This window comes from Oryx dammah, unplaced genomic scaffold, assembly GCF_014754425.2.
Source record: "Oryx dammah isolate SB20612 unplaced genomic scaffold, SCBI_Odam_1.1 HiC_scaffold_10, whole genome shotgun sequence".
NCBI lineage: Eukaryota > Metazoa > Chordata > Mammalia > Artiodactyla > Bovidae > Oryx > Oryx dammah.
Genome location: NW_024070194.1, coordinates 33307869 through 33335116, shown reverse-complemented (window position 1 = coordinate 33335116; position 27248 = coordinate 33307869). Strand labels below are relative to the sequence as shown.

Below are 27248 nucleotides of genomic sequence, written 5' to 3'. Positions count from 1 at the left end.
CAATCCATGAGGGTCACAAAGACTTGGACATGACTGAGCAACTAACACTGCACCATGCTGCATCGTCTCACACAATGAAGTGATGTCTCAGGTCTCATCTGACTCTTGTGAAGAAAAATGTGCTAAGAAAAACTTAAGCCTAATATGTAGTTCCATTTTCGTATATAAATACAAAGATTCTTTTTTACAATGCTTTAATAGCGACTACCATACACATTGACAGAATTATGCCCTTTGTTTTATTTGTTGCTCTAACTAGAATTGTTTATTATCTCAGAAAGTCACATAACAAAAGGCATTAATGGCTGGGTGGGTGAATTTGTGATTAACATTCAAGGTGACCCAAGTATTTATACACTGAAATGCTTATTTATGATAAATGATTTTCTTAGTCTATTTTACAATTTATTTCTACATTATAATTAAAGCATTATATTGACTTAAAAATAAGTGTGGGGGAGGTTTATATTATTTATTAATTTCATTTCAGTGTAGTAAATATACTACTATCTGATATGAATAGAGATCTTGCCAAGACTCCAGAGCAGCACTCCTTGTAGTATAGTCTCAGAATTGGTAGCAAGATGTTCATTAGAAATACAGATTCTTGGGCTTCACTCCGGATCAGCAAAATTACAATCTTTTAGGTGGCATTCAACTGATCTGTGATTTAACAAACATTCTAGATGGTTCTTGGACATGCTTTAATGCATGCAACTATTGGAGGACTATCATTCCAGGTTAAGCAAAGATGAGTAATAAATTATCTTCAAAGAACATAGGGTTTAACAGAAGAAATAAAGATACCTTCCTGCTTGAGTTATGTGAGTCAGAAAATCACAGAGATCACAATGCCCAAAAACCAGAAAGTGATATACCAAACATGACGTATCAATAGCAAAATGCTGGGTTCTGAGACAAGTTTAAACTATACAACCCGATTAAAATGAACAAGACTCATGCTGTTAAGACTTGATGGAGTCCTGAAAACATACCCAGCAGAGTATTTAAGCTGTTCCAAAACACGTCATTCTCTGCTTTTTAACAGGGAGTGAACAGCTGGGACGTGTTATTAGTAAGCCATGTTTTCATAGCCTTTCTGGTTTTCTTTAGCCAAAGTCTTACAACAGTCTTTGGACAAATTAGTGCCTGAAGCTATAGGAAGTCTTTAGTCGTTCTGGAGAACTGCTGAGTAAGTCGGGTCTCAAAGACAGCATACCCACATGGACATGCCTTGCCACTTTTGGCCTTTCCACCTTGGAAATGCCTTCACAACCAATTACACTATTCTCAAATGTCTATTTACTTTTAATGACTCTGTTTAAATGTGAAGAGTTATTCTGATGACCCAGTTCAAGACTAGCAAAAAAAGCTTTAAAAAATCAATAGATTAAACTGGGAAGCTCTTAAATAAATGAATAAGAATCAAATTTATATCTTAATAAATGAGCGACAAATTGTTGAATGGCCTACATGAGTTGGTGGTACTGAACCAGAACTCACATTTTAAAAGACATTAAAGAAATCAACATGGAAGCAATGTTGGAACACGAAGCATAGAAACTTTCTGTGTCTAGATATTCTCACATGCACTTTTGCTGCAGGGCACTGCGGGGTTTTGTCCCAAATTGTCAACACAGTGATATAGCTTTTATAAGTTCACAAAAACAGCTCCTAGGGATATTCTTCCTATATTTTGTTGTTGAGAAAGATCCTGAAACATGATCTGCCACACACAAGAAAGCAGCCTTCCTGAGATCCTCCTTGGGCTGCCTCTTGTTGTCGGCATGTGCATAGATATTTATTTCTAAGTTTGTTCTAATTTCAGTACAGCTCCCCAAATAACACTGAATCTCAGCAAGTCCATTCATGTCAGATTCTTCATTTAAAGTTGTTTTGAAAACATTGTTACATACCCATTGATTATAAGCTGATGGGTCAGTGTCTACTGTCCATTTTTTATGGCTCACAGGCAGTTGTTATAACTGTGTAACTCCCATTGGGAATGAGAGAATGAGAGAATGGTGCCAATTATTTTTTATATCTCAGAAGACAAAAATCGATGTGCTAAAGTAATCTGGATAAAAGTATAAACTCCACATCTTCCTTTGCCTAAAGAGAGTTTCTCGTTAACATTTCCATCCCCTTTGGTACTGAGAGCTGCTCAAATAAGCATTTAGAACAGGTGGTCCTGGTTGTACTGAAGCAATTCCTCTAGGGAACAGCACATGCTTACACTGTAGATTCCCAGGCCAGTAAATCCAAGACAAAATTACAACTCCCAGTGGTCAACTCATTTAGTTTTACACAATGAAGTTCATCCTCTTTGTTGGGAGTGGAAAATGTATTCCTCTTAGAAAAAATGTATAGTGTAATACAAGAGGGGGAAAAAAAATCACTGAAAGTTAACAGACTCAGGAGATAATAAAAATTCTGCCAATGATCAACTCTGGGGTTTTGGTCAATAATTTAAGATTTCTGTTCATTAACAGGGTCAGTGTGCATAACAATTAAGAGGTTTAAAAAATCCTAGATGGCTTGTGAAAGGACTTTAGGAGCTGCATATAGACATTCATTTGGATAAAAATTTGGTGCTTATCAATAAGTGCTTTTTACAGATTTTTACAAGGGTAGATATGACCCCTCCAAATTAAGAATCATGGGATTAAATTTCTCCAAGGAAACTTTACTACCCCAATGTTCTTCAACAAAATTTTATTGAAAAGTTGCTATAAGCCAGCACACTATGTCAGGCTATTGGAATATATGGATAGGCAATACATAGACTTGCATGTTTACAACTCACTGCTCTATGACTTTACAGCTCCTGGCTATAAAGAGATCAACAGCATCACATTTAATGTCTCTTGTAATCTTGTTTCCATCCTTATTTTTTGCTAAAATTTTATATGGAGTCCACAGATGACTCTTACTCACAAAATCAAATACAGCACCTAGAAATATTTGCAACCTCTGGGAGTTCATTAGAAATGCAGCATGCCTGACCTCACCTAAGACCAGAATTCAGCATTTTACAAAAAAATAAAAAGAAAATGCTTCATGTATGTTAAAGTTTGAGAAGTTCAGCTCTATAACATTCAATAATTCCACGTTACCTTTCTAAACTAAAGAAATAAATGAAATTGTCTTTGTTCTAGAGCAGCCTTAACTTTAATGTCATCATGACTTTTGTCAGCATAAAATATTTAGATCCCTTATAATCATTTAATTTTTTTTAAAGGAGAACTAAGTTGTAGAGAAAAAAATCTACTTCCCTACCTCTGTGTCTAAACATTTCTGGGCTTAATTTGTTGAATTGGAGAATCAAATCTATATCCTTAGTGTTATTGTGGTTCATTGCAATTATTCCATATATTTTGAATGAATGAATATGAAGAATGACACAACAAAAAAACTCATCAGGAATCTTTGATTAAAAAGTATAGAAATGACTTCCACTTCTGGCCAAGATGAAATACCAGGAAAAATATGCTGTTTACCCTCCCATCTGGAATAAGAGAAAAACAGACAAATATGTGAAACAATAGTTTGCAAGGCACTGGATGTGAGGCAATGAAAGACAGTGATGCTTGAGAGATGAGCCTTTCTATTACCCCAGATGACTGCCTTGGAATGGTTTCTAGACCACAGCACAAAAGGGCTATTCAAGAAGAGAAGACAGAGATGAGAACCTACAAAGAACACTGTAGCTAAAGCTGACACAATAGAGTACCAAAGAGGATAGAGCTGCACAGAGAGAGAACCATGGAAATTTGTGGAAGGTCTCCTGTTGTATTGATCAGTCCATGTATGTGAGGAAACTACTTGAAGCTAAAGAAAGAATGTCCTGAAAAGATTAGACACTGGTCTATCTAACTGGGACTATCAAGGGATTGTAAGTAATGCCTGCTCCCATCAGCCAGACAAAAAACCCTCAAGATTCAGAGGCTTCATGTAGAGTACACAGAAAGAATATGCCTCAATCCTGGGAAATAATTAGCCCTTGACTGAGCGCTATTCCCAGTTACACTTAACAAATCTTAAAAACAAAACATACTAGCTATCTATTTTACACGTGGTTACACACACACACGTCAATGCTACTCTTTCAACTCATCCCACCCTCCTCCTCCCACTCTCCACAAGTCTGTTCTCTACATCTGCATCTCTATTCCTGCCCTGCAGACAGGTTCATCAGTACCATTTTCCTAGATTCCATATATATGCATTAATACATTTGTTTTTCTCTTTCTGACTTACTTCACTCTATATGACAGACTCTAGGTACATCCACACCACTACAAATGACCCAATTTAGTTCCTTTTTATGACTGAGTAATATTCAATTTTATATATGTGCCAAATCTTCTATATCCATTCATCTGTTGATGGACATCTAGATTGCATCCATGTCTTGGCTATTGTAAACAGTGCTGCAATGTACATTGGGGTACATGTGTTTTTTTGAATTATGGTTTTCTCGGGGTATGTGCCCAGCAGTGGGATTCCTGGGTCATAAGGAAATTAAGTGATTTTTTTTCCCCCTTCAACTATCCCTGTGTTTCTCAAATCTGACCTGTAGATGGCTTTTATTTGGACCACAGTTGTTTAAATGGAATCAATGGCCAAATTTAAAACATGAGATGTTAAAAAAAAATAGCACAGCAGAAATTAAATGTTCTGTAGTAATTTAACTACTGCTAATGCTGCTGCTAAGTTGCTTCAGTCGTGTCCGACTCTGTACGACCCCATAGATGGCAGCTCACTAGGCTCCTCTGTCTCTGGGATTCTCCAGGCAAGAGTACTGGAGTGGGGTGCCATTGCCTTCTCCGAATTTAACTACATCCTTAAACAAAACTCAAGAATATTTAGAGGAATATAAGATTATTTACTACTCAGGAAGGTAAAATTCAGAATGTCAGGTATCCTATCAACTACTACAAAGCATGCAAAGAACAAGGAGGATACAGCCCATTATGAGGAAATAAATCAACTAAGTCAAAACAACCCTGAACGGAAGTTAGAATTAGCAAACAAGTGCACCATTAAATTTTAAAAGAATCAATTTATTATAATCATTTTTTTAAGAAAACAGAAAATGTTTTACTTGTAGGAGAAGCATTACTCTCTGGCAGTATTTCCAGGTATTGCCAGTAAAGATATTTATAAGTATGCTTTTTCTTGGGATTTACAAATACTTTCAAGAGTGAGTGAGTGAAATATTTGCACAAATAATTACAACTGGAATCCCTTTGTGCAATATCTCTCTTCACTGCATGAAAGATTCTGTCCAGATTACCCACTTCTTAACAGACCCTTATGGCAGAGGGAAGAGAAACTAAAGAGCCTTTTGATGAAAGTGAAAGAGGGGGGTAAAAAAGCTGGCTTAAAACTCAACATTCAAAAATTAAGATCATGGCATCTGGTCCCATCACCTCAAGGCAAGGTAATAAGGGAAAAGGTGTCAGATTTTATTTTCTTGGGCTCCAAAATCACTGCAGATGGTGACTGCAGCCATGAAATTAAAAGACATTTGCTCCTTGGAAGAAAAACTAAGACTAACTAAACAGCATATTAAAAAGCAGAGACTTTACTTTGCCAACAAATGTCCATATAGTCAAAAGTATGGTTTTTCCAGTAGTCATGTATTGATGTAGAGTTGAACCATAAAGAAAGCTGAGCACCAAGGAATTGATGTTTTTGAACTGGGGTGCTGGAGAACATTCTTGACAGTCCCTTGGAGATCAAACCAGTCAATCCTAAAAGAAATCAACCCTGAATATTCATTGGAAAGACTAATGCTGAAGCTGAAGCTCCAATATTTTCTCCACCTGATACGGAAGAACTGACTCAGAAAAGCTCCTGATGCTGGAAAAGATTGAAGGCAGGAGGAGAAGGGGACAACAGAGGATTAGATGGTTGGATGGCATCACTGGACATGAGTTTGAATAAGCTCCGGGAGTTTGTAATGGACAGGGAAGCCAGATGTTCTGCAGTCCATGGGGTTGCAAAGAGTCGGACATGACTGAGTGACTGAACTGAACTGAACTGTAGTTGAAGCATCATATAGGCTATTTAAATAAATAGTATTTAACCATTAGTAGAAGACACATATATACATCTCTGTTGTATGTATGTGTATATATATTGTTATATTATATATAGACATGTATGTTTATATGTGAGGATGCATAAATATTAAACTGAAGATACAATTAACAAAGAGGCTTCCTGAAACAGTCATTGTTTTGAAAATTAAATTTCATTCATTGTCTAGTGAAGAAGACTTTGTCTTCCTTATAATAATAGTATTCTTAAATGTAATTTAAGTCTCATACACTATTCTATTACTAGCTTGTCCTCTTCATATAAATTATTTACATCTAGTTTCCTTATATATTCATTTTGTGTGTCTTTTGCTTTTAGCAAGAATGTTCTTTGAAGTTTTCTCTCCCTACCACATCCCTAATACCTAGAAATATCTCTGACATGCTAATTATTATGACATTGTTAAAATAATTATCACATTGAAATAATGAGATGAGTTTGCTGAGACCTGAAGTTTCAACAGTCAGCTAGAGCTTTGATGATGTTTGTCACTAAGTTGTGTCTGACTCTTTGCAACCATATGGACTGCAGCCTGCCAGGCTCCTCTATCTATGGGATTTTCCCAGTCAAGAATACTTTAGTGTGTAAAGTATTTCTTTCTCCAGGGGATCATCCCAACCCAGGGATCAAACACACAACTCCTGCATTGCAGGTGGTTTCTTTACCACTGAGCCACTAGGGAAGCCCTCAGCTATAATTCAGTTCAGTTCAGTTACTCAGTCATGTCCAAATCTTTGCGACCCCATGGACTGCAGCATGCCAGGCCTCCCTATCCATCACCAACTCCCAGAGTTTACTCAAGCTCATGTCCATTGAGTTGGTGATGCCATCCAACCATCTCATCCTCTGTCATCCCCTTCTCCTCCTGCCTTCAATTTTTCCCAGTATCAGAGTGTTTTCAAATAAGTCATCTCTTTGCATCAGTTGGCCAAAGTATTGGAGTTTCAGCTTCAACTTCAATCCTTCCAATGAACATTCAGGACTGATTTCCTTTAGGATGAACTGGCTGGATCTCCCTGCAGTCCAAGGGACTCTCAAGAGTCTTCTCCAACACCACGGTTCAAAAGCATCAATTCTTCAGTGCTCAGCTTTCCTTATGGTCCAACTCTCACATCCATATATGACTACTGGAAAAACCTAATTCAGCTATAATTAGGATACATATAAAATAAATTTAAGTATTTGGTATACAGCCATGCATACACATTATGGTCCCAAACCCATTTTGGAGAAGTTTTACATGATCAGATATTTATTTTGTTGGCTAATTTCAGTTTCTAGCCAGGAAATTATATATTTGGCAACAAGATATTTGATGCTATAAAATAATAACTAAAAGCACAGTCTATGAAGCCAACTTGGTATTAAACCCTGATTCTACCTCTTTCTTGCTCTGTCTAGCAGGCAACAGAAACAACTCTAGATGTTTTCAGCAGAGATATTTTAATATAGGCATTTGACTACCCTAGGGGTAAAGATTTATGAAGTCAAAGGAGGACCTGAGTTATTTGAAAGATTAGCAAAATGAGGAAAATGTGGTCATGCTTAAGGCTGAAATTCCACAGAGAAACTGCATTGCATGAACCCAGGAGTCATGGCCCCTGATGGGTGACAAGACCATCCTACATTTTGGGACCTTGAAATGAGGGGGGTTATCAGGTCAGAGCTGGAGCCATACAGGGTACATAGCTACTGACAGAGATGCAATTAAGCAGATAGAGGAAATGGTAAAAATATATCAGTTTCCTCTTTTCTTCACACTTCCCATTACTTATTCTTGTACTATATAGGACATAATAACCAAAAGTCATTTGTCAAGGAAATCTGAGAAGATTAGTTTGCATGAGTCACTCGGTGGGTACCAGTAATCTATTCTTAGAATAGATGTGAAATGAATATTTCATCTTTTAGCTTTGCCTCAAGGTTTTTCCACAAACTTATTCTTGCTCTGGAATAATCTTTCTTCATCTCTTCATTTGGATATCTCTTCTTCATCCTTCATATTTTACTTTACATGACACTTCCTCAAAAAATTTCTCTAACTCTTTCAGTTCAACTCAGTTTAATCATTCAAACATGTCCCACACTTTGTGACACCATGGACTACAGCACAGCTGACTTCCCTGTCCATTACAAACTCCTGGAGCTTGCTCAAGTTCATGTCCATCGAGTCAGTGATGCCATCCAACCATCTCATCCTCTATTGTCCCCTTCTCCTCCTGTCTTCAATTTTTCTCAGCATCAGGATCTTTTCCAATGAATCAGTTCTTTGCATCAGGTGGCCAAAGTATTGGAGCTTCAGCTTCAGCATCAGTCCTCCCAAATATTTAGGACTGATTTCCTTTAGGATGGACTGGTTGGATCTCTTTGCAGTCCAAGGGACTCTCAAGAGTCTTCTTCAGCACCACAGTTCAAAAGCATCGATTATTTAGCTCTCAGCTTTCTTTATTGTGCAACTCTCACATCCATACATGACTACTGGAAAAAACATAGCTTGGACTATAAGGACCTATGTCAACTAAGTGATGTCTTTGCATTTTAAGATATTGGCTAGATTTGTCATAGCTTTTCTTCCAAGGAGCAAGTGTTTTTTAATTTTGTGGTTTCAGTCACCATCTGCAGTGATTTTGAAGCCTAAGAAGAAAAAGTCTGTCAGTGTTTCCATTGTTTCTCCATCTGTTTGCCATGAAGTGATGGGATCAGATGCCATGACCTTTGTTTTTCAAATGTTGAGTTTTAAGCCAGCTTTTTCACTCTCCTCTTTCCGTTTCATCAAGAGGCTCTTTACTTCCTCTTCACTTTCTGCCATAAGGGTGGTGTCATCTACATATCTGAGGTTATTGATATTTCTCCTGGCAATCTTGATTTCTGCTTGTGCTTCATCTAGCCCCGCATTTCCCATGATGTACTCTGTATATAAATTAAATAATTAGGTTGATAATATACAGCTTTGATGTACTCCTTTCCTAATTTTGAACCAGTCCTTTGTTCTATGTGAGGTTCTAACTGTTGCTTCTTGACCTGCATACAGATTTCTCAGGAGGCAGGTCAGGTGGTCTGGTATTCCCATCTCTTTCAGAATTTTCCAGTTTGTTGTCATCCACACAGTCAAAGGCTTTAGCATAGTCAATGAAGCAGAAGTAGATGTTATTCTGGAATTCTCTTGCTTTTTCTACGATCCAACATATGTTGGCAATTTGATCTCTGGTTCTTCTGCCTTTTCTGAATCCAATTTGAACATCTGGGAGCTCTCAGTTCACATATTATTGAAGCCTAGCCTGGAGAATTTTGATAATTAATTTGCTGCATCACCAGTCACATCCACAACTGGGCATTGTTTTTGCTTTGGCTCAGCCTCTTCATTCCTTCTGGAGCTATTTCTCCACTCCTCTCCAATAACATATCGAACACCTACTGACCTAGGGAGTTCATCTTTCAGTGTCATATCTTTTTGCCTTTTCATGCTGTTCATGGGGTTCTCAAGGCAAGAATATTGAAGTAGTTTGCCATTTCCTTCTCCAGTGGACCACATTTTGTCAGAGCTCTTCACCATTTCCTGTCTGTCTTTGGTGGCTCTTTATGGCATGGCTCATATTTTCATTGAGTTAGACAAGGCTGTGATCCATTTGATCAATTTGTTTAGTTAAATATCTTAGTGTAAAGCTCTCTAGATCTACACATATTGTGGCAAGAAACAATATTTATTTTTTTTATTGCTGAGTGCTACTCACTGTATTTATACAATATGTATATATGTATATACACATAATATGCATATGTGTGTTTGTGTGTGTATACCTACAGATACACATCACCTCCTCTTTATCCATTAATTTATTGATGGCTACTTACACTGTAAGTGTGAATGGCTATTGTAAAATGTGCTGCAATGAATATGGAGTGCACATATATTTTTTATTTAGTCTTGCTGTTTTCTTTGAGTAGATAATCAGAAGTGAAATTTCTGTATCATATAGCAATTTTGTTTTACATTTTTTGAGAAATCCCCGTTCTGTTTTTTATAGTAGCTACACTAATTTACAATCCAATCAACAATATACAAGTGTTACTTTTTTCCTCATGTCCTCACTTACTCAGCATTTGCCATCTTTTTTTTTTAAGTATATATTATTTATTTATTTATTTACTTTACAATATTGTATTGGTTTTGCCATACATCAACATGAATCTGCCATGGGTGTACACATGTTTTTTTAATTAATTAATTTTTAAATGAGTGATAAATGCTTTACAATGTTGCATTGGTTTCTGCCATACATCAACATGATTCAGCAATAGGTTTGCATATGTCCTTTACCTCTTAAACCTCCCTCCCATGCCATCCCACCCCTAGAGGTTGTGACAGAGCACCAAGTTGAGATCCCTGGGTCATACAGCAAATTTCTACTGGCTATCTATTTTACATATGGTAATGCATATATCTCAGTGCTACTCTTTTAATTCATCCAACCCTCTCTTTCCCCCACTGTGCCTACAAGTCTGTTTCTCTATGTCTGCATCTCTATCACTGCCCTACAAATAGGTTATTCAGTACCATTGTTTCTACATTATATATTATGCATTAATATATATTTGTCTTTCTTCTTCTGACTTAATTCACTCCATATAAAATACTCTAGGTTCATCCACTTCAGTTCTACTGAATCAAATTAGTTCTTTTTATGGCTAATTATTCCATTGTATATATGCACCACATCTTCTTATCCATTGACCCATCAGTGAGCACTGAGATGGCTTCCATGTCCTCACTATTGTAAGTAGTGCTGCAGTGAACACTGGAGTATATGTGTCTTTTGGAATTATGGTTTTCTCCAGGTGTATGGGAGGTAGTGGGATTGCTGGGTCATACAGTAGTTTTATTGATGATAGCCATTCTTACAGGTGAGAATGGTGAGGTGCTATCTCATTGTCATTTTGATTTGTACTTCCCAGATTATTGGAATGTTGAACATCTTTTCATATACCTATTAGCCATCTGTATGTCTTCTCTGGATTCATGTTTATTCAGGTCCTCTGCCCATTTATTAATCAAGTTTTTTGTTATTGAATTGTATGAGTTCTTTGGATATATCATTTTAAAGTAGCTTCTCCCATTCAGTGGGCTGCCTTTTCATTTTGTTGGTGGTTTCCTTTGCTGTACAAGACCTTAATAGTTTGATATAGTCTCTTTTTGCTTTTGTTTCCCTTTCCTGTTAATGATAGTCTTCTTTTTCATCCGAGTTTTGTATTCTGAGAGGAAAGTAATGATCTACTTTGTATTCATGAGATGAATTCCATTCAAATCATCATTCATTGCTTGGTGCTTTAGTCTCCATGTTTTGCTCGTGTTGAGCTACAGCTGTGGCAGTGGCTTCTTAATGCTAATTTTCAAATATAGAGATGACAGCTAAGGCAACATGTTCTCAAACCCACTGTTTCCAGTCATGATCTCTGATTTTATAAACACTTTCTCTTCCTGGAACCACCTCCAGGGCACTGCTTTTGGGCCAGGTGGAGAGAGGGCACTAAGCAACTAACTCTTTAGAAGAGATTAAGCTTCTCTATTATACATACTCTTAGAAAATTTATTACATCCCTTAAAATTGAATCTGAATTTGTGCTTATTAATTTACTTGTGAGTTATCTCTAAAATGTCTTTCTTTCTCACTAGGTGATATGCTCCATGAAGTGAGATTTTCTCACTTCCGAACCTAACACATACTTGACACTCATATACTTGTTGGATGATGTTTCTCAATCCATATTCTCATCTCTGTTCTTGAGACATGTCAAGGTGTCTCAGGAAAATCAAGTGCAGCCCTGAAATTTTATCATACTCCTGGACATGTGGGGATACCAAATTACCACTCAAGTCAGCTTATTTAAAATCCCAGAAGAAAAAGTCACAAATACTGCTCAACACTATAGTCTCTTCTACAAAAATTTCTACTAAAATAATTAACTCTGTCTAACACAATTTCAAAACTAATTAATCTGTACTAGTCAGTGTTCTCCAGAGAAACAGAACCAATAGGATTTCATATATGTATTAAATATGAAGGATTATAAGGCATTAGTGCACATAATTATGGAAGCTGATAAGTACCAAGATCTTCAGCCAAACTGGAAACCTAAGGAAGTTGATGGTATAGTTCTAGATGAAGTCTGAAAGACTGAAAACCATGGGAGCTGACTGTGATTCTATCAAAATTCCAGAAGGTTTGAGACCCAGAAAGAGCCAAAATTTCAGTTCAAGTCTGATGGCAGAGAAAAACAAAACAAAACAAAAAAAGATGACTTGGTTTCAAGGCAATCAGGCAAGAGGAGTTCCCTTTTACTCAAGGGAGGGTCAGCATTTTTATTTTGTTTAAACTGTCAACTGATTGAAAAAGGTCCATCCACATTAGGGAGGGTAATCTGCTTAACGCAATTGACTGATTCAAATATCAACCAGAGTGTTTTGCCTATGTTCTCCTCTACGAGTTTTATAGTTTCTGGTCTTACATTTAGATCTTTAATCCATTTTGAGTTTATCTTTGTGTGCAGTGTTAGAAAGTGATCTAGTTTCATTCTTTTACAAGTGGTTGACCAGTTTTCCCAGCACCACTTGTTAAAGAGATTGTCTTTACTCCATTGTATATTCTTGCCTCCATTGTCAAAGATAAGGTGTCCATATGTGTGTGGAGTTATCTCTGGGCTTTCTATTTTGTTCCATTGATCTATATTTCTGTCTTTGTGCCAATACCATATTGTCTTGATGACTGTGGCTTTGTAGTAGAGCCTGAAGTCAGGCAAGTTGATTCCTCCAGTTCCATTCTTCTTTCTCAAGATTGCTTTCGCTATTCAAGGCTTTTTGTATTTCCATACAAATCTTGAAATTATTTGTTCTGGTTCTGTGAAAAATATCACTGGTAGCTTGATAGGGATTGCATTGAATTTGTAAATTGCTTTGGGTAGTATACTCATTTTCACTATATTGATTCTTCTGATCCATGAACATGGTATATTTCTCCATCTATTAGTGTCCTCTTTGATTTCTTTCACCAGTGTTTTATAGTTTTCTATATATAGGTCTTTAGTTTCTTTAGGTAGATATATTCCTAAGTATTTTATTCTTTTTGTTGCAATGGTGAATGGAATTGTTTCCTTAATTTCTTTTTCTACTTTCTCATTATTAGTGTATAGGAATGCAAGGGATTTCTCTGTGTTGATTTTATATCCTGCAACTTTACTATATTCATTGATTAGCTCTAGTAATTTTCTGGTAGAGTCTTTAGCGTTTTCTATGTAGAGGATCATGTCATCTGCAAACAGTGAGAGTTTTACTTCTTCTTTTCCAATTTGGATTCCTTTTATTTCTTTTTCTGCTCTGATTGCTGTGGCTAAAACTTCCAGAACTATGTTGAATAGTAGTGGTGAAAGTGGGCACCCTTGTCTTGTTCCTGACTTTAGGGGAAATGCTTTCAATTTTTCACCATTGAGGATAATGTTTGCTGTGGGTTTGTCATATATAGCTTTTATTATGTTGAGGTATGTTCCTTCTATACCTGCTTTCTGGAGAGTTTTTATCATAAATGGATGTTGAATTTTGTCAAAGGCCTTCTCTGCATCTATTGAGATAATCATATGGCTTTTATTTTTCAATTTGTTAATGTGGTGAATTACATTGATTGATTTGTGGATATTGAAGAATCCTTGCATCCCTGGGATAAAGCCCACTTGGTCATGGTGTGTGATCTTTTTAATGTGTTGTTGGATTCTGATTGCTAGAATTTTGTTGAGGATTTTTGCATCTATGTTCATCAGTGATATTGGCCTATAGTTTGAAAAGACAGCCTTCCAAATGGGAGAAAATAATAGCAAATGAAGCAACTGACAAACAACTAATCCCAAAAATATACAAGCAACTTATGCAGCTCAATTCCAGAAAAATAAACGACCCAATCAAAAAATGGGCCAAAGAACTAAATAGACATTTCTCCAAAGAAGACATATGGATGGCTAACAAACACATGAAAAGATGCTCAACATCACTCATTATTAGAGAAATGCAAATCAAAACCACAATGAGGTACCACTTCACACCAGTCAGAATGTCTGCGATCCAAAAATCTGCAAGCAATAAATGCTGGAGAGGGTGTGGAGAAAAGGGAACCCTCCTACACTGTTGGTGGGAATGCAAACTAGTACAGCCACTATGGAGAACAGTGCAGAGATTCCTTAAAAAATTGCAAATAGAACTGCCTTATGACCCAGCAATCCCACTGCTGGGCATACACACTGAGGAAACCAGAACTGAAAGAGACACATGCACCCCAATGTTCATCGCAGCACTGTTTCTAATAGCCAGGACATGGGAACAACCTAGATGTCCATCAGCAGATGAATGGATAAGAAAGCTATGGTGCATATACACAATGGAGTATTACTCAGCCATTAAAAAGAATACATTTGAATCAGTTCCAATGAGATGGATGAAACTGGAGCTGATTATACAGAGTGAAGTAAGCCAGAAAGAAAAACACCAATACAGTATACTAACACATATATATGGAATTTAGAAAGATGGCAATGATTACCCTGTATGCAGGACAGCAAAAAAGACACAGATGTGTATAGCGGACTTTTGGACTCAGAGGGAGAGGGAGAGGGTGAGATGATTTGGGAGAATGGCATTGAAAGATGTATAATATCATGTAAGAATCAAATCACCAGTCTATGTCCGATGCAGGATACGGCATGCTTGGGGCTGGTACATGGGGATGACCCAGAGAGATGTTGTGGGGAGGGGGGTGGGAGGGGGGTTCATGTTTGGGAATGCATGTACACCCGTGGTGGATTCATGTCAATGTATGGCAAAACCAATACAGAATTGTAAAGTAAAATAAAAAATAAATAAATATTAAAAAATAAAATTGTAAACTTAAAAAAAAAAAAAGTCAACCAGAAACACCCTCAAAGACACACCAGAATGGCATTTGACCAAATGCCTGTGCATCCCATGGCTCAGTCAAGTTAATTCATAAAATTAATCATTTCAAGTCTAGCCCTTGTCAACTTGGCATGCATACCTATCTCCTGAAACCATCTGTAATTTTCAAGTAAAGATAGCAAAAAGGTCTTAATTTCACCTAATGTGATTCAACTATTCTACCTACAACTGAAAATGCACTAAACCCTCCCCAGTAGAGGAGGCAAGTCTTTGAGTGATGCTTACTTTTTTCCGTGATGTCCCACTAACTTAAATACTATGATGTAAAGGTGACAATGGAGAAGGCAATGGCACCCAACTCCAGTACTCTTGCCTAGAAAACCCCGTGGACGGAGGAGCCAGGTAAGCTCCAGTCCATGGAGTCGCAGAGTCGGACACGACTGAGTGACTTCCCTTTCACTTTTCACTTTCATACATTGGAGAAGGAAATGGCAACCCACTCCATTGTTCTTGCCTGGAGAATCCCAGGGACAGGGGAGCCTGGTGGGCTTCCGTCGATGGGGTCGCACAGAGCCGGACACGACTGAAGCGACTTAGCAGCAGCAGCAGCAGCAACGTTGACAATACTTAAATACTATAATATAAAGCCAATACATCTTATGATACATGATAGTGGAATAAGAGAGGGAAGAAAACAAAGAAGTTGTTTTATTGTATTCGTACACACAAACATATGTATAACAAAAAAGGAAATTCTCATGACAGTTATAGATATTATTTCTGTAACTGATCATGAGATTGCAACTAGCATTTGTAACTATCTTCTTCTACTGCCAGTTTTGTATTTCTTTTGCCTTGAGCCATCTCTTCAGCTGGTCATGATCCTTTACCTGGTGGGATGAGAAAAACCTTCATTCCTGAGAGATCTGGGCTATCCTACTTGGTTTGGGATGTTGTACTTCTCCATGGAAACACTAAGAGTCACCCTTAAGGATTTCTTGTACATACTCTTACTTGCCTCCACCGTGGAGTAGCAGTCTAATATCCCATTATAATCTGGATCAGTCACCACAGAAACTCCCTTTTGTGTCTGTTGATTCAAATGCATGAGAAGCCCAGTGTGGATGGTGGCAGTGATTCAGTGGAATCATTGTTGTGTCTCCTAGTGGAAGAATTTCTCTCTTTGGAACTAAGACCTCTAGGTGAGGAAATCACAAAGTAATGGGGACAAGAAGCAAATATTTTTGCTAGTGGGCCATTAGGAATAATAAGTAAGTGGTGCCACTCCTATTTCCACAAATTAAATCATGGACACATGAATTCCTAGCTATTGGAGAAATAGTACCATCTATTGTTATATTGGACACTGATTCAAAGCATATGCAGCCTTCTAGAGAAGCTGGCCCCATACCTGCAAATTACTGCCACAAGATGCACTGTAACTGAGTCTTCAAGAAGCCATTCTGCTGTTCCATCAAAAATTTCTTCAGGATGTTGGGGAACATGGTAAAACCAGTAAATTCCATGGACATGGGCCCTTGTCTGTACTTCATTTGCTGTGAAGTGAGCTTCTTGATCAGAAGTCATGTTGTGTGACATACCAGAACTATATTAAGACTGCAGACAGCAGTTTAGGCAGAACAATTGCAGGGAAAGCAAATCTGTATTCAGTGTCTAGTTCAATAAGGACAAAATGCTGTCCCTTCTGTAATGGAGTGGTTCAATGCAATCAACATGACAACAGCTAACTGGCTAATTAACTTATGTAATGGTACTATATTAGGGAGTTAGTGTTGATTTCTACTGCTGGCAGATTGGACCCTCAGAAGTGACCATAGCCAGGTCAGCTTTGGTGAAGAAGTCCTTGTTATTGAACTCATACATGATCTCCATCCTGTCACCAAGGCTACTTTATTCATGAATCCACTGGGTGATGAAAGGGAGGAAGGAGAAAGGCTGACTGGTATCCACTCAATGGGTCATACTATCTACTTGATTATTAAAATCTTCCTCTGTTAAGATCACTATTTGATGAACATACATACAGAACACAAAAATATTTAAGCTTTTTAGCTATTCAAAGAGGTCTATCCACATACCTCTTCCCTGCTGGCCTTAAACCATGAATTGATATAAAATCTCGATCTGACCATTTATCCTTCCAGGCAAAATAAACAAGCATGCACTGCTCAAATTTCTGCCACTAGGTACTGTGTCTCTTTCTTGGTTGGAAGAGAGGCCAGAGGCAGCAACTTATGCTTCATCTTAGAAGAAATATCTTGGCATGTCCCCATACTACTGACCTTTTCCAGTCCTGTGGCCACTGCTGAGTTTTGCAAATAAGCTTATAGTAATTGCCACTTCTTACTTACCAGGTCCAATCATCATAGTATCAGTAATGTAATGGGTCAGTGTGATATCTTGTGCAAGAGAAAGCAATCGAGATCCCTATGAGTTCGATTATGAGAGAGACCTGGAAAGTTGATGCACTCTTGAGGGTATACAATGAAGGTGTATTCTGGCATTGTCAGGAAACTGCTTCTAGTTGTCCTTCTTGACAGGTGTGGAGGAAAAAAGCATTTGCCACATCAATGTGTACTAGATATCAATGGATGTGTTAATTTTCTCAAGCAAATACACTATATCTAGTGCAACAGGAAACACTGCATGAGTAACCTTAAACTTAATCCACTGTCATTCTCAATGATCCATCCATCTTCAAAAGCCAAATAGGAGAGCAGAATAAAGATGTGATGGGCATCATCACACCTTTATCTTTCATGTCCCTGATGGTGTCACTAATCTCTGTGATCTCTTTAAGAATACAGCATTAGTTCAGTCGCTCAGTCGTGTCCAACTCTTTGTGACCCCATGAGTCACAGCACGCCAGGCCTCCCTGTCAATCACCAACTCCCGGAGTTCACTCAAACTCATGTCTATTGAGTCCATGATTCCATCCAGCCATCTCATCCTGGGTCGTCCCCTTCTCCTCCTGACCCCAATCCACTCCAGCATCAGAGTCTTTCCAATAAGTCAGCTTTTCTCATGAGGTGGCCAAATTACTCGAGTTTCACCTTTAGCATCATTCCTTCCAAAGAACACCTAGGGCTGATCTCCTTTAGAATGGACTGGTTGGATCTCCTTGGAGTCCAAGGGACTCTCAAGAGTCTTCTGAAACACCACAGTTCAAAAGCATCAATTCTTCGGTGCTCAGCCTTCTTCACAGTCCAACTCTCACATCTATACATGACCACTGGAAAAACCATGGCCTTGACTAGACAGACCTTAGTCGGCAAAGTAATGTCTCTGCTTTTGAATATGCTATCTAGGTTGGTCACAACTTTTCTTCCAAGGAGTAAGCATCTTTTAATTTCATGGCTGCAGTCACCATCTGCAGTCATCTTGGAGCCCCCAAAAATAAAATCTGACACTGTTACCATTGTTTCCCCATCTATTTCGCATTAAGTGATGGGACCAGATGCCATGATCTTCGTTTTCTGAATGTTGAGCTTTAAGCCAACACTTTCACTCTCCTCTTTCAATTTCATCAAGAGGCTTTTGAGTTCCTCTTCACTTTCTGCCATAAGGGTGGTGTCATCTGCATATCTGAGGTTATTGATATTTCTCCCAGCAATCTTGATTCCAGCTTGTGCTTTTTCCAGTCCAGAGTTTCTCATGATGTACTCTGCATATAAGTTAAATAAGCAGGGTGACAATATACAGCCTTGACGTACTCATTTTCCTATTTGGAACCAGTCTGTTGTGCCATGTCCCGTTCTAACTGTTGCTTCCTGACCTGCATACAGGTTTCTAAAGAGGCAGGTCAGGTGGTCTGGTATTCCCATCTCTTTCAGAATTTTCCACAGTTTCTTGTGATCCACACAGTCAAAGGCTTTGGCATAGTCAATAAAGCAGAAATAGATGTTCTGGAACTCTCTTGCTTTTTCAATGATCCAGCGGATGTTGGCAATTTGATCTCTGGTTCCTCTGCCTTTTCTAAAACCAGCTTGAACATCTGGAAGTTCACAGTTCAAGTATTGCTGAAGCCTGGCTTGGAGAATTTTGAGCATTACTTTACTCGCATGTGAGATGAGTGCAATTGTGCAGTAGTTTGAGCATTCTTTGGCATTGCCTTTATTTTGGATAGGAATGAAAACTGACCTTTTCCAGTCTTGTGGCCACTGCTGAGTTTTTTCAAATTTGCTGACATATTGAGTGCAGCACTTTCACACCATCATCTTTCAGGTTTTGAAATGGCTCTACTGGAATTCCACTACCTCCATTAGCTTTGTTCGTAGTGATGCTTTCTAAGGCCCACTTGACTTCACATTCCAGGATGTCTGGCTCTAGATGAGTGATCACATCATCATGATTATCCGGGTCGTGAACATCTTTTGTGTACAGTTCTTCCATGTATTCTTGCCACCTCTTCTTAATATCTTCTGCTTCAGTTAGGTCCATACCATTTCTGTACTTTATCGAGCCCATCTTTGCAGGAAATGTTCCCTTGGTATCTCTAATTTTCTTGAAGAGATCTCTAGTCTTTCCCATTCTGTTGTTTTCCTCTATTTCTTTGCATTGATCGCTGAAGAAGGCTTTCTTATCTCTTCTTGCTATTCTTTGGAACTTTGCATTCAGATGCTTATATCTTTCCTTTTCTCCTTTGCTTTTCACTTCTCTTCTTTTCACAGCTATTTGTAAAGCCTCTCCAGACAGCCATTTTGCTTTTTTGCATTTCTGTTCCATGGGGATGGTCTTGATCCCTGTGTCCTGTACAATGTCATAAACCTCATTCCATAGTTCATCAGGCACTCTATCTATCAGATTTAGTCCCTTAAATCTGTTTCTCACTTCCACTGTATAATCACAAGGGATTTGATTTAGGTCATACCTGAATGGTCTAGCAGTTTTCCCTACTTTCTTCAATTTGGTAATAAGGAGTTCATGATCTGAGCCACAGTCAGCTCTTGGTCTTGTTTTTGTTGACTGTATAGAGCTTCTCCATCTTTGGCTGCAGAGAATATAATCAATCTGATTTCGGTGATTACCATCTGATAATGTCCATGTGCAGGGTCTTCTCTTGTGTTGTTGGAAGAGGGTGTTTGCTATGACCAGTGCATTTTCTTGACAAAACTCTATTAGTCTTTGCCCTGCTTCATTCTGCATTCCAAGGCCAAATTTCTGTTACTCCAGGTGTTTCTTGACTTCCTACTTTTGCATTCCAGTCCCCTATAATGAAAAGGACATCTTTTTTTGGGTGTTAGTTCTAAAAGCTCTTGTAGGTCTTCATAGAACCGTTCAACTTCAGCTTCTTCAGCATTACTGGTTGGGGCATAGACTTGGGTTACCGTGATATTGAATGGTTTGCCTTGGAGACGAACAGAGATCATTCTGCCGTTTTTGAGATTGCATCCAAGTACTGCATTTCGGACTCTTTTGTTGACCATGATGGTTACTCCATTTCTTCTGAGGGATTCCTGCCCACAATAGTAGATATAATGGTCATCTGAGTTAAATTCTCCCATTCCAGTCTATTTTAGTTCGCTGTTTCCTAGAATGTCGACGTTCACTCTTGCCGTCTCTTGTTTGACTACTTCCAATTTGCCTTAATTCATGGATCTGACATTCCAGGTTCCTATGCAATATTGCTCTTTACAGCATCGGACCTTGCTTCTATCACCAGTCACATCCACAGCTGGGTATTGTTTTTGCTTTGGCTCCATCCCTTCATTCTTTCTGGAGTTATTTCTCCACTGATCTCCAGTAGCATATTGGGCACCTACTGACCTGGGGAGTTCCTCTTTCAGTATCCTATCATTTTGCCTTTTCATACTGTTCATGGGGTTCTCAAGGCAAGAATACTGAAGTGGTTTGCCATTCCCTTCTCCAGTGGACCACATTCTATCAGATCTCTCCACCATGACCCACCCGTCTTTGGTTGCCCCACGGGCATGGCTTGGTTTCATTGAGTTAGACAAGGCTGTGGTCCTAGTGTGATTAGATTGACTAGTTTTCTGTGAGTATGGTTTCACATACTCACAGGTGATGCCCTCTTGCAACACCTACCATCTTACTTGGGTTTCTCTTACCTTGGGCATGGGGTATCTCTTCACAGCTGCTCCAGCTAAGTGCAGCCGCTGCTCCTTACCTTGGATGAGGGGTATCTCCTCACTGCCGCCCTTCCTGTCCTTCAACATGGGATGGTTCCTCTAGGCCCTCCTGTGCCCGTGTAGGCACCACTCCAGAAAAAGTTCTAAAGACTTCTACTTGGCTTTTCCTCCCACAGAAGCCCTCACTCTACATGTCAGAATTCTGCTAACTGAGGAACATGTCTTTCCAATTATGTGTTCAGGAACTAGGAAGATAACATTAAGATGCATTCAGGGACCCGGTGGGCCCACTGTGAGATGAACCTGAGTTAAAATTTCATTGATTACCTTCCCTCATTAAGTCTCTTCTCTGACCAGAGGGATGTTTTTGGTCTCCTGGAACTAGTGTTAGTCAAGAACCAGTGTCCAGTAGCCCCCCGTATATCTGATTATTTCTTTTTCCTCAATTCCTTTCATTCAAGTGATTTTGCATCTGTAAATTGGCTCAATTCTTGAAATTGACTGAAAGTCTATGCTAATATCATCAGGTTAGATTTCTGTTCAATTGACTTAGAACTTTTCTGCTTAGAACAAGTAAGAATTTAGTAGACTCCTTATCTATTTCACTTCAAGACACTTTGGTCAGCTGGACAATGCCACCCATCTTCATGAATCAGACTGTTTCAATGGTACTTTGACTTCCATTTCCATAAGAGTAACCACACCCACCTTGCATTTGGTGACCTAGTGGTGTCACATGGCCCCTACTACTCTCAGACTCAGTCATTGTATTTACATCTCCCAAGTGAGTCACCACTGTTTCCACTGTAAGTTCCTGCCTACAGAGTGATCACAAAACTCTTCAAGAGTTATCACAGTTTTCTTCACAAATTTATTTCTCACAGTCACAAAATGGGTATCTCTAAACCCTCTCATGGTGGATGTGTTTGTCATGCAGTTGTGTCTGACTGTTTGCCACCCCATGGACTACAGCTCACCAAGCTCCTCTGTCCATGGAATTATCCAGGCACAGTACTGGAGTGAGTTGCCAACCCCTTCTCCAGGGTATCTTCCCGACCCAGGGATTGAACCTGTGTCTCCTTCATGGCAGGCAGATCCTTTATCTTCTGAGCCACCAGGGATGAGTAGGTTTTAAATAACAAGCCCACTGTAATATTCCAATATCCCAAGTCTTTGAATTCCTTCTTCTACATTAAACCAAAGTTAGTTTGGCATTTCTAACTCAGTAACTACAGGCCACCTTCATGCTTCAACCAAGCAAACAAGAAAACTGTTAGAGCTCCTAGTAACTCACCAAACTGCAACATTAAATGCAAACTCTCTGCTTATTGAATCTAAATCAATAAATTTGGGCTGATCTGGCATTCTGTTCCTTCCACCATTTCCCAAACACTTAAAATCCATTCCCACATGTGTTCCCTGGATTTCTGTTTGTATAATTTGGAAAACTCAAGTAATTCTTTTTAACTGTAGCTCATCTCCTCATGGGTCACGCTCTTTAACTCCCCATTAGGGGTGTGATGGGATTTGAGCCTGGTTATATGTAGGCCTGGCATGCTGCAATTCATGGGGTTGCAACGAGTCAGACATGACTGAGCAACTGAACTGAACTGTCTGGAAACAAAGAGGGGTGCTGGGGTTGGCTGCTGAGGAGAGTCTACATTGTTTAATTCACACTGTAACTCAGTCAGTCACAGGTCAATGTCAAAAATTTCATTCCTGATGTTATGGGAGATAAGAGTCTCTTTCAGGGCAGACATGATAGTTCTTAAGTCATTTATGTGGTGCTTGAGCTGAGATTTCAAATCTCTGAGCTCATTTTTTTTTCCCCCATCTTGTCCAGCAACATTGGAGCAACCATCCAATTTTAGTATATTTGTTAGTTTGCTAAAAGTCTTCAAAAATGTCACCCACATCCTTGCTTCTTGTAAGTGGTTAATTAGGAGTATCCAATAGTGGTGTTTTGCATATTTCTATTGCCATATTATGTCATGAATTTCAGTGCTCTCTTTCCTACTGGGAAAAGAGTTATTAACGTTTTAGATTTAATCAGCTGGGAGAGCAATTGCAGAAGCCATGGAACCAATTCATTAAATTTATCCTTAAAATTCAGTTCTTCTAGATCTATCATTGGTACTAAAATATGTATTAGGGTTCTTATGGATCTCCAGAGAAAAACAGAATCAAATAAGAAATTGGTTCACATGATTATGTAGGCTGATAAGTCCCCAAATCAGCAGTAGACAGACTCAGGTCAAACCTAAAGGCAGGAAAAGAACAGCAGCAACAACAGCACAATATCCTAGTTCAAAGGTAGTTAGGTAGTAAGAAATGCTTCTTACTTAAAGGAAAGTCACCTTTTTTATTCTTTTCAAATCTTTAACTAATTGGAAGAGGTCCACCCACATTAAAGGAGTCAATCTTCTTCATTCAGTCTGCTGATTCCATGTTCATCAGTATGTTCAAATGATTCATTCAAAATTTTTTTCACAGAGACATTCAGAGTAATATTTGGCACATAAAATTAAGAATCACAGCATCTCATATGTACCAGCCATTGTATCAAGTTTTAAGGACCCTGATGTAAATAGAATACAGTTCCTGGGTTCCATGACATCAGAGATTTTCAGGGGAAACAGATGTATATGTGATTAAATATTGTGAAAATGGCAAAGTTCTCCGTGAGTTTACTTTCTTGGTAAGAGAGTTAGTGGCACATTTGTAGCATTTGAAAATGACAAAGAAGAGAAGACTAAATAGGACCTGGTCACAAATGATGTTAATGCCTTATGTCTTAGCTTTTCCCAAAAATAGACTCACAGTTAAGGATTCAAATGCAAGTGGTTTATTTTAAAAAGTGATCTGGAAATAGTAATGATGAAGTGGGGAAGTGAGAGTGAGAAGAAGAAGAAACTACCAGAGTGAATTTCCCAATAACTCTGGGCAACTAAAGCTCAGTCTTACTAGGGAACTCAGAAACAGTAGTGAACACATTCCTCAGATACTTTGCTCCTAAATGTTGAAGGGACTTGAGAGCACTATATATCAGTTCTCAGTAATTCCACATGGGTTGGAATTGTTAACTCCTTGATATTTCTGCTTTCCCATGTGCACCAGCAAGCATGGCTCTAGCAACCAGCAAAAAAAAAAAAAAAAAAAAATCCTTAAAGAAAAGAGATGGAGAGACTAGTACTTGTTACTCAGGTTTGCATATTCTGGACCTGGGGAGAGTACTGATGGCATTTCCTACAAAAAAAAGCAGGAAATTTTTACTTTGCTCAGAAGACATTGAGATGTCACCAAAAGTTCCTGGAATATAGGCTAGAGAGGAAGTAAAAGATGACCTGAATCCCATGGGTAAAGAAGAAAGCTTGGCATTCAGAATCAACTTGGTGTCTGCTTTTGCTCACCCTTCACATATGACCATTCATTTGTCCTTTTCTATTTTAGGAATTATTCTCAGCTTTATTTTCTAACAAACAATGTTTGGACACTTAAGCTATGGTCTCATCAAGATATTTACTTCAGTAATATCATTTTGGTGTATTCTCTCGCTCTGTTCTTGCCTCATCATAACAAAGATTTGGAACCACAGACCACTTATAGCTCAAACAGGCAAGATTTTATTAAGCAGGATTTAGGCCCTTTTTGTAACAACAAACTAGTTACAGCTCAGTTACAGCTGAAGAGTGAAGCAGGCAGCAGGGAAGAGCCCCCCAAGCCACAAGGACAGGCTGACTCTGAAAGGCCCTGAGTCCTCTTGGCATCCCTTTTTATACATTTTTGTTTCCTCTCCCAGAGTCTGATTGGTTACACTCTATGCACAATAGGTGACCATCCCAGCATATGCCTGACTGGTTACACCCAGGGAAGAGAGTGTGTTTTCACATGTTATATAGTGCTGTTGTGTTAGTTGCTTAGTCATATCTGGCTCTTTGTAACCCCGTGGACAGTAGCCCACCAGGATCCTCTGTCATCGAATTCTCCAAGCAAGAATACTGGAATGGGTTGCTATTCTCTTCTCCAAGGGGTCTTTCCAATCCAGGGATCAAACCCTGGTCTCCCACATTGCAGATAGATTCTTTACCATCTGCAAAATAGGGGATAATATAGCAGTGTTTGCCTGATTGGTTATACTCAGGACCAGAGGTTCTCACTCACATCCTCAACTTCCCTTTTTATGGACTTTTCCCCCTCCCTCTGCATGGTTCTCCATGTTGGACTCATTTATTTTTTATTTTTTTCTAACTACCTGACAGTTTCATGATTGTCACTGGAAGTTCCTGTACCTACCTCAGCTTCACCATGACCTATATTTTAACTCTCAAATCTCATCTGGAGTTACTTTAGAAGTTCCATAATTTTACTTCATACTTCCTTTCTCCTCTACACTAACCATCTAATCAACCTCATCCATCACATCTCAGCGTCACTGAATTTCTCTTTATTTTGCTACATATCCAGTCACATCATGATGACTTTGTACCTGTTTCATTTGCCAGAAAAAGTAGTCTCTAGTTTTCCAAGTATTTGTCTCTTAAGGTACTTACAGCTCCCCTACATATCTTTCCATCATAGTGCACAGTATGTGGTACATGCAATAAATAATTGTTTATGAAGAGCACAAGAGAAAATAGCAGTTTTCAGTTACTGAATCCAGATTTACTCTTGTTGATCCTGAAGTGACTTTATGTTGTTACACATCAGGGTTCTTGGCCTTCCCCAGTCAATAGAAATTGACTAGAGGCCAGACAAGAAATTTAGGCAAGGCTTTATTGGGGACCCTGCTGCAGCAGGGGGAGCAAGAACAAACAACAGATTCCCTTGCTTGTTTGCTCCCGAAGGGTGGGTGCAAGCTTTTCCTTAAGTGTTGTGTCATAAGGATCGTGGTGTGTCCAGGGGTCAGATCAGAGGAGTGGTTTAGTGTTTTGCCCACCTCTTAGATAATATTGTGTGCAGGAGACATGCACAGTACCCTGCTTTTATCCCCCAAACCCTGTTTTTGTTAGTTTCTTTTGTGTCCAGAATTTGCCCCAACTGTGCATGCAAGTAGTTATTTTTAGTCCAGTAGAGTTTCGTTGTATTTTGTTGCTCAAGGAGAGGTTTGTCCAGGTGCAAATTTTGCAGCACTGAAGCAAAGGGTCCCAGGTCCCAGGCCTGTCTAGTATCACCACAAAGAAGTTGTAGCAATAAATTGGAAAGTGGTGTCATGATGCCAAGAAAGAAGATAGATCTATAATAGCATGCACCCTCTTGAATTTGAGTCTAAAAAGAGAACATATGATTTAAATCACAAGCACGAGTCTTTTTTTCCCTTTGTTTCGACCTTCTCCCTTTCAGAAAACAAAGGATTACTTACAAAAACAAGTACAAACCCATGTGATGGCAAAGGACAGATTGTTGTAGAAAATCTCCAAAGTATAATAATTGGGGGATAAATAGGAGAACTGGAAATTCAAACTAAAGAAAAAACCTTCACCTACCCTTTTGAAGGGCTCCCCTGGTGGCTCAGATGGTAAGAACCTGCTTGCAATGCAGGACACCCGGGGTTCAATCCCTGGAAAAAGGAATGGCTACCCACTCCAGTAGTCTTGCCTGGAATATTCCATGGAGAGAGGAGCCTGGGAGGCTGCAGTCCATGGGGGTTGCAAAAACAGGAAAAAACTGAATGACTAATGCACACACTCTTGTAAAATCTTCATATTCAAGTCGAAACAATTTATAAAGGCAATAAAGATTCTACCCATCAGAACAATACCCAGTTTCCCCTACAGTCAGTCTCTTCCATTAGGAAGCTTCCATAAGCCTCTTATCCTTAACCCTCAGAGGGCAGACAGAATGAAAAACACAATCACAGAAAACTAATCAAACTGATCACATGGATTACAGCTTTGTCTAACTCAATGAAACTATGAACCATACCATATAGGGCCACCCAAGATGAATGGGTGATGGTGGAGAGTTCTGACAAAATGTGGTCCACTGGAGGAGAAAGTGGCAAACTACTTCAGTATCTTGCCTTGAGAACCTGATGAACAGTATGAAAAGCCAAAAAGATTTGATACTGAAAGATGAACTCCCCAAGTCAGTAGGTGCCT

The 27248-nt window shown here is 38.8% G+C and overlaps 1 long non-coding RNA gene across 1 annotated transcript; it reads right to left on the bottom strand.

Moving 5' to 3' along the window:
- Positions 1-6035: 6035 nt before the first annotated feature.
- On the bottom strand, positions 6036-27011 carry LOC120868912. The gene is made up of 3 exons (XR_005722342.1): positions 26894-27011; positions 18304-18314; positions 6036-6048 (listed from the first exon to the last, which is right to left on the bottom strand). It is a non-coding gene; the product is annotated as an uncharacterized LOC120868912 (long non-coding RNA).
- Positions 27012-27248: the final 237 nt, after the last annotated feature.